This window comes from Corvus moneduloides, chromosome 14 (genome assembly GCF_009650955.1).
Source record: "Corvus moneduloides isolate bCorMon1 chromosome 14, bCorMon1.pri, whole genome shotgun sequence".
Taxonomy (NCBI): domain Eukaryota; kingdom Metazoa; phylum Chordata; class Aves; order Passeriformes; family Corvidae; genus Corvus; species Corvus moneduloides.
In genome coordinates, this window is record NC_045489.1 from 9,936,640 (window position 1) to 9,944,807 (window position 8,168).

Genomic DNA, 8,168 nt, shown 5'->3' on the forward strand with positions numbered 1-8,168 from the left:
TCTGAAGTCATAAAATAGTGAGGTGGAGATTCTAGTTTGCAGGAAAATAAAGCCATATTTCTTCTTTCAGTTCACATGCACCTGCTCAGCTCAGCATTTCCTTTGGAGGCAAATGGATTCCTGAGCCAAACTTTAGCCACCTCTTCTGAAAATATTGCCCTGCATTCTCTTCTTCACTTTAGTTTTACATTCAAGAATCTGGACTCTGAAAAGACATGAACTCTTTGTAGGTCATGTGCATCTTCAGTCACATACAACACCAAAACCTCATAGGGGTATGGACTAGACAAGGGAAGAAAGTTTTAAAGCCATCAAGTGTTATATTTTTAATACTTATTTCAGAACTCAGATTGAAGTATTTACCTTTGAAAAAGTGTTCTCTCCAATTGTTGGACAAAATGTGGAAATTACAGGTGAAATTCTCCTATATTTATAGGAGGTAATGCATAATATGATCTTTTAGCCTTGAAATCTGTTAAATTGATGAACTATATTAAACAATAGTTTAAAATCACTTTCTCTTTCTTCCATGAGCGCTGCCAAGGAAGGGCTTGGCATTGAAATGGCCATTATTTAGATGGTGCCCTCAAGCACAGGAAGATATGTGAGAAGGAAAAGATATGTGACTCCAAAAGAACTTTGGGCTGCTTTATAATTTCTTCAGTTTTTCATGTATGTCACTGAATACAAAACCCATCTCATTCTCTGAGTATGCTAAATCAGTCAAGTGAATGCTAATGTCCTGCTGGCTCCAGCAATTCAGCTGGAATTGAACTATCAGAGACAATGCCTAGAGCTGAGCCGACATCATTGTGAATAGTTCCAATGCACAAGTACAACAGAAAGAGAATAGAAACTAGACATTTTAATGTCAACTCTCTTAGAAGCACAGGAAAAAAAGAATCATCATTGGTCAAATAGAAACAGACAAGAAAAAAAAAGGCAGAGATAGGAAAATCCTATTTTCAAGATCCCACAGGAAAAAAAAGTTGAGATGAAAATAGCATTCTACTAGAAAGAATGGGTTCTTAACAGGCCTTTAAAATAAAATGCATGAAACAGTGATGAAGTGATTTTGCTGCATCTTTAAGGAGCTTGGTTTTATCAGTCTGGGATTATTTGAAAAAGGCCCTCTGCAGAAATTTATGGTCCCAAATTATGATTTTGCAGGCTCAGATTGCATAGGTAGAGAAGCACCATTGTGAGCAGCAGTGATGTAGGCAGAGAAGCCAGAAGGGGAAGCTTGCTCTTCTGGAGCTGCCTTGATGTGATTTATGGACAGTTTATGGAGCCTGAGCACAGGACTGGGCTTGTGTTTTGGTTAACATGGATTCTGTTCAGTGTCTGAGAAAATCTATTTTAGACATTGTCTTGGTTGGCTACCTGCAATCTGGAGAGACACAAAAGCTTCTGGCATAGTATTTTTTGTAACAGGGCTTATGGTGAGTAAGTGGCTATTGTTACTAGATGGAAAGACCTGTGAATTTATGTTGACATTAACCCACTAAGGGAAGAGAAGAAAGAGGAAGGAAGGATGGATATAGAACATATGACAGGCCTGAATGTCAGTAGTTTCCACAAGATGTTTTCAAGAAAAATATTGATATCTCTTAATTTTGCTTAGGAAATCAAGGCTTTGAAGTATCAGATTCTCCAAGCAGACATTTGCTTTCTTATAGCAGTGTTGAAATAGGAGACTCCTGATCTGTATGTGCAGAGGCGGAAATGTCTGCTAGATATGTGTTTGCAACAAACTGGAACTACTAATGATGTTAGAGCAGAATTCAGAGCCCTGTGCTGCAATTGTAGATCTGTAATGGAGAGGAGACAGACGGTGGACATTAAATGCCTGGTCCTGAGGTGTGGGAGTGTAGAGGGATTCCTTATGGAACAAGGGCATATGATACCCCTGGAAAGATTGGACAACCCAGGGTTGCTGAGGAAAAGTCCCTGAACAGGCCCCTGGCTGCAGGCAGGCCTGGAAAGCACCTGAGAGTCCTTGGCAAAGTTATACACTGGTCAGCTCCCCCCCGGATTAGAGGCTGTCTAGAGGGACTGGGCGTGAATCTTTGCAAAAGTAGATATAAGCTTGCATAGTTGAATAATAAAGGGAGAACGACACTTAATCGTATCGGTGTACGTGTTGTTTATCTGGCCAGCTCTCTGGACTCAGTCCCTAACATAGGAGGAACTGTTTCATCTTTCCCTGCCAGCTGATGACCTGTGAAAGAGAGAGCTTGTTCCATGTAAGAGGGGATGCTGTCACTCTGGCGCTGTGATCAGATGTAGAAGCTGTTCAGTTTCTGGGGAAGCAGGGGTGTAAGCAGTGCCAATAGCAGGCACATGGGAGCAGGGAGTGGCACAGACAGAGCAAAGAGTGGACAAGGTCTGACTTTACTGTGTCTGAGATCAGCAATGTGTCAAATTTCAGCCTATTTATCTTTAAAACAGGTGTTGACAATGCTGTGTTGCCTCACAAGGGCTCAGCCTGGCCGGGCCAAGCCTGCTGCCTGGTTTCTTTCAGTTTGGTTTGGAAACAGTGGGCTGTATTTAGACTTGTCACTTGCACAACTGCTGTGCTGCAGATTTTTGCAGAAGCTGTGCTGTTGATAACTAAACCACAGCGCTCCTGTGCTCTGCCTTTTACTGGCCTTTACGGAGTCCTTTAGCAAATATATCAAAATGCAAAGATGCCACTGCTCCTTAGCTTGATGGTAGTATCTACAGTGTGACAGAGGGACAATTGTATGGGAGGGGGCGCCAAGAGAAAGGCACCTGGAGATCCCTGAGCCTACAGTACTCAGTACTACTCCTGGCTCCCTGCAGGGCTGGCACCAAGGATGGCAGTGGTGGGAAGTGAATTTTGGTTTGTTCACACCAGCAGCACCTCCCAGCAGTCCTGGCACCAAGGATGGCAGTGGTGGGAAGTGAATTTTGGTTTGTTTACACCAGCAGCACCTCCCAGCAGTCCTGTGAGGGCAGGCAGCAAGCCATTGCCAGTGCTGCATGGGGCTGCTGGTACAAATGTGTCACACTTCCTAATTCCCAGGAAAAAGAGGTCCCAAGGCAGTAAATAGAGGGTTGTTTGAGAGGCAAGGGAGGGATGTTACGTGCTTCATAGTCTTCTCTCTTCTCCCCTAATTTCTACAGAGCTTCCATATGCTTTATACTCTCTATGTGGGACTTTTGTTTTCAATATGTGCAATATCTAATGTACTCATAATTTGGAGAGTACGCTCATGGTTTAAGAGGCTGATATGCTGGTACATGGGTAATTGCGCCATAGTTCCTGTTCATATCTAAACATCTATCTTAAGGTAAATAAAGGAGTAGCTGATTGCTACACCTCTGGGTTTAAATTTGCTATGTCATTAATCTGAGGAATTTTTCTTGAGGAAAAAATTATACATGCTTGGATCAATTATATCAGTACAAGAGGAGGTGAAGCTGCTATGACGGAACAGAAAAATCTCTTTAGGAATGTGAATTGTCAGTGATGTACAGTATCTATTCACAAGCTAAAAGAGTGAATTAAAAGTGATAATTATGTGCTGTTTTTGCTGCTTAAGTAGTTTAATGCCATTATGCCTGTGCTACTTAATGGAAAAGCTTTGAATCAGACTAGCACAGGAATACAAAAAATTTTAATGGATTTCTGCGGAAGTCATTCTTTATATTATGAAAAAACCCCACCAAATATATATAACTAAGTCTTTGGATTCAATTATCAATCCTCTCTCCTAATTTGAAGAGCAGAATTATCGCTTAACAGCAGTTCTCTGAAATAGGATTTTAATGATTCTAGTCATCTCATAGCTGAACAAGTTTTTTCCTGATCAGTACAAAGTTAGAAGATTCTCAGTGCTGAATCAGTTTTAATTATTCAATCTCAACCATAGAAAAAATATAGTGTCAACAGCATGTTTTGAGCATCTGTCAAAGAAGCTGTCAGAAATATTCTCTGTGGGTTGTCATGTGTTACCTGGCTTCTCTGCATGAGGAAAAGGCTTTGGTACATGGTATTGGAATGAGACTGTAGATATAATGCATAGGAAGAGAAATACGCCATATACCTGGAGGGATTCTTTTGGCCTGATCCCAGCGTTTTATAGTTCTGAAACAAATTTCATGGGCTTCATCATAATGTGATCCTGTCTCCCTAAGGAAATTTGCAGTAGTTTAGGCCAAATGCTTGTTTTATCTTGGAAGGAAGAAAAGGAAGCAAGTAGCAGACTGAACAGTTGTGCATCATCCTTTTACAGTTGGTACTAAAGCAAATGGATTGAAGTACTGAGGTGGTGTAACTTGTGCTCCTTGGATGTGTATTCATGGTTTATAGGGAGGTGTTATTGGTGACAACTGCTGTTGCAAATTCAAAATCAGAAATAATCTCTTGCAGAAGCTCTGCAAAACTTTTCTAGGAGGAATACAGATAAAGGTGGAAGACCAAGTTCAAAAACCCTTCTGTTTTTATTATTAGCCACATATTTTCATCTGTTCATGCATCTGGTTATTCCCTGGGATTTTTTTACATCCCCTTTGAAGACTCTATAACTCAGGGGAGAATCTCCTCCTTGGTGTTAACTACCAAAGCTGCTTTGTTCCCAGTGTCTCATGGCAACTATCTGTGCTTTTTGATTCTGATGCTAGAGAACTAAAGTTAGCATTTATTCTACAGGGTGCATGTTATTTGACACAACAGTAATTTACCATCAGCAACTTCCTGTCACATCTGAAAATCAAGTCACCTCTTTAGGCCAGTAAGATGTCAGTCCTTCCTCACTGCTGGTGTTTTGGTATTTTATACAATGTAAGTCAAGTTGGGACTGACCAAGCTGTTTGTTCGGCCTGTTAGTAGTAAACTTCTGGGCATTCTACAGAGAATACCCAGTGTTACAGTTTGCCAATCTGTTTAGATTATTACATACTTTTCCTTTTCCATGTATTTGTATTTTGTTTTGGCTCTTTCCATACTTTAATAATAAAAAAGGTGTAATAGATTCATATTGTGTGTTCCCAAGGTCTTTCTGATGGAAGTGTTGGGACTTCTTTACAGTTGTACTCAGTTTTGCTGACTTACATCAGGAAAACAGAGCAGTTTTACAGCAATGGAAAAATATTGTGAGGTTAAATTTATTTCCCTTTGAAAACAAGAAATTGATATGAGTTGGCAGAAACACTCATATGCAAACAAGAGTCTTGAAAGGCTTACTCTGAGGTTCTCTCATGCTATTGGTGTCAACAGAAATATTGCTGCTTCATTTTCTGCTGTGGTCCCAAATTGTCTGTCTGCAGTAGCTAGGCTAATTGTGGGAGTTTTCTTTTCTGGTGATTTTTCTGGATGGATGTCCATCAGGAATGACACCATGATCTGAAACATAGATTTAGAGGAAACATAACGATTTTAGTCACAGGCTTGGGATTTCAGTTGTCGGCTTGGGCCCAGTGAGGGTTAATCAAAATAGTTAGGAGATCTGGACTTGAAATAGAGTTTTAGATGTTAGTAACTGATTACCAAGTAACTGATGATCTGTCATTAGCATGTTTTTTAGCTGTGCTTAGAATAAGGAGCAGAAACATTGATAAGTTGGTGTAGGGAACAAGGACAATTACCAGTTTCCTCCCTTTGTGGGAGCCCATCCAAAAGTCGTGCAAGAGGAAACTTAGAGGTCACTAAAGTAATTAGAATTGTTAAAGCTCAGAGAAGCAAAAAGGTCAAAATGAGGAAGATGAGTTACTTCATCTTCCTTAGGACCACTGACCCAATTCAAGACCACCGACTCCATTCAGGACACACACTATGCATGCTTAATGACATTTAAGCTCATTTCCATACGAAGCGGAGAATGGGAGGTGCTAACACTATGAATATGCATTTGTATTTTAGGTATTCATAATATTTGTAAATAAAAGGTATCATGTTTGCTTGGATCGGGGCCCTGCATCTTAGGGAGCTATCCCACGCAGTGCCTGGTGCCAAATAAAACACACACTTTCTAACTCTAAACTGTTAGAGAGTTTTTGTCCGTCTCAGTTGGATATCGATACTAGATCGATATTCATATTTTGGTAAATCAGATCAACATTAATATAGGTCTTAATACCATTCTCCCTCCTCAGCTTGAAGTGAAAGGGAACTGGGAGTGTAGGATCAAGTCCTTAATTTGTTACTTACACTTGATTTGAGGCTTATTGTCCAAGGTCAAGCTAAAAGGGTAACGGAATAACTCAGGCCTGTGAACAACTCATCATGTTAGACAGAAAGCAATTGGGTCCAAGGCACAGCATGTTGGAACTTTGCCACTTCCTTTCTCTTTCAGTACTGTTCTGCCTTCTCAGTCCTGTAAACAGTCTCTTCATCCCTTTCTGTGGGTAACTGGGCTTCCTTCCTGAAACCTTCCCAAATTCAAACTGCATTTGGCAATAATTTCGTGTTTGTGCTTGATACAGAAGTTTTCAAAGGAGCTTCACAGACACTAATCAGGGTAAAAATGCAAAAAATAAAATCTTTCTTATTCTGAAGTTTCCTTTGGAAACCATTTAATTTCTTACAAGCACACTTTGGCAGATGATGTGGCCCTTATAGTAATAAATCACAGGAACATGAGACACTTCACTGCAGCTGTGACATGGCTAGTTAGGATCCTATTCAAGAAAAAGGCTTAGGCAATGTATTTTCTTTCCTATACTTTGGTGTACCATTTCTCCCCCATATAGTTCAAATGAAAAGACTCTCAGAATGCTCTTATAATTGTCTCCTTAGAGTTATAATCTGCAAATGCTTTTTTCTAAAAGATAAAAATACCCACATCTTAATGGAGCCTTTTTAAATGGCACATCAGTAACTCTCCAACCTCCTTCATGGTTTTGTAAATCTCTTTAATAAGGGTGAGAAGCAGCTTACAGAGGTCTCTCTGATTAAAGGTTTGACCTGGAATTACTTTGAATTTGTATTATGGAGTCAGCAGGTTTACAGTGGTAAGTCTTAACAGAGAATCTTTTGAAGTGCTTTGCAGGTAGAGCTGTAAAGACAGTAAGTATTCTATAAAACTTACTAAAACCACAACAGAACCAGTTAAGCATCAGGGCACTATGTTGGAAAGCCATATCCACAGAGCACAGGGAACCGGATGCCTTGGTAGTTTAAAATCCGGGTTGGCAAGTCTTCTGAGTGGGATTATATGGCACTATTTCAAGAAAAGGAGGCTGGATTCAGTCATCCATGAGGTTCCTTCCACCCTATGGCCAGAGCTCCTGCAAGATTATAATCACTAGAAGAATAATAGTTCTAAGAAATTATTCAAATCAGTAAGAAATATAGCCAGGACAGTGAGTTTCACGGAAATTTGACACTCAGTGCTTAATCTCCATGCATGACTTGGCTCAAAGGAAGCAATCAAGGACACAAAAGCCTGTGAGGCCTTTTAACCCCACTAATTTTGAGTTTTATGTCTATAAGTTCCTTAGAAGGTGATGTTCTCCTGAAGGTCACCTAACTCTCTGCTAACAGATTTGTTTTATTTGTCTGTGGTGGTCCTGTAATTCTGCTGAATAGAAATACTTCACTGTAGGATGGGTGGCCTCTAAGGCTTGGGCAAAACTTTCAGTATGGGGCAGTTTTATTGCACAATATTTAATGGTTGACTTCAGGTGTATTTAGGAGCAGAGCTATCCAACATCTACAGTACTCATCAGTCTCAAAAAGGTCAGACTTTCACTGGCAGTGTCCTTTTTCTTTAATTTTTTGCTTTTGTGGTTGGACTTTTTGGCATGAATATACTGACAGCATTCCTGTAACTACCAGCCAAGGACAGGAAATTGCAGCTTACAGAAGTCAGCTTGCAGTATTGGTGGTGTTTGCTTTGGAGAGTCTGTTTACTGGGTCTTTATGTCAAATATCATCCAAAGGCAACACCATCTCCCTAACAGTAATGATATTTTTCATCCTTTTAGACAGGGTGTCAGAACCTTCCCTCCTTGCTGCACCCAGCTCCTGCTGCTCTGCTTTTTGCAAGGTGTCAAGATGTGCCCTTGGAGACCTGCCTTGTACTGGAGGCAAGCATGTGAAGTAGCCCGAGGGAGCCTGGTTCTCCTGTTATCTCTCTCCAAGGTCCAGGATGTGCCACCCAGAGCAGCTCTTCCCCAACATACACAGTCACTCCACACTG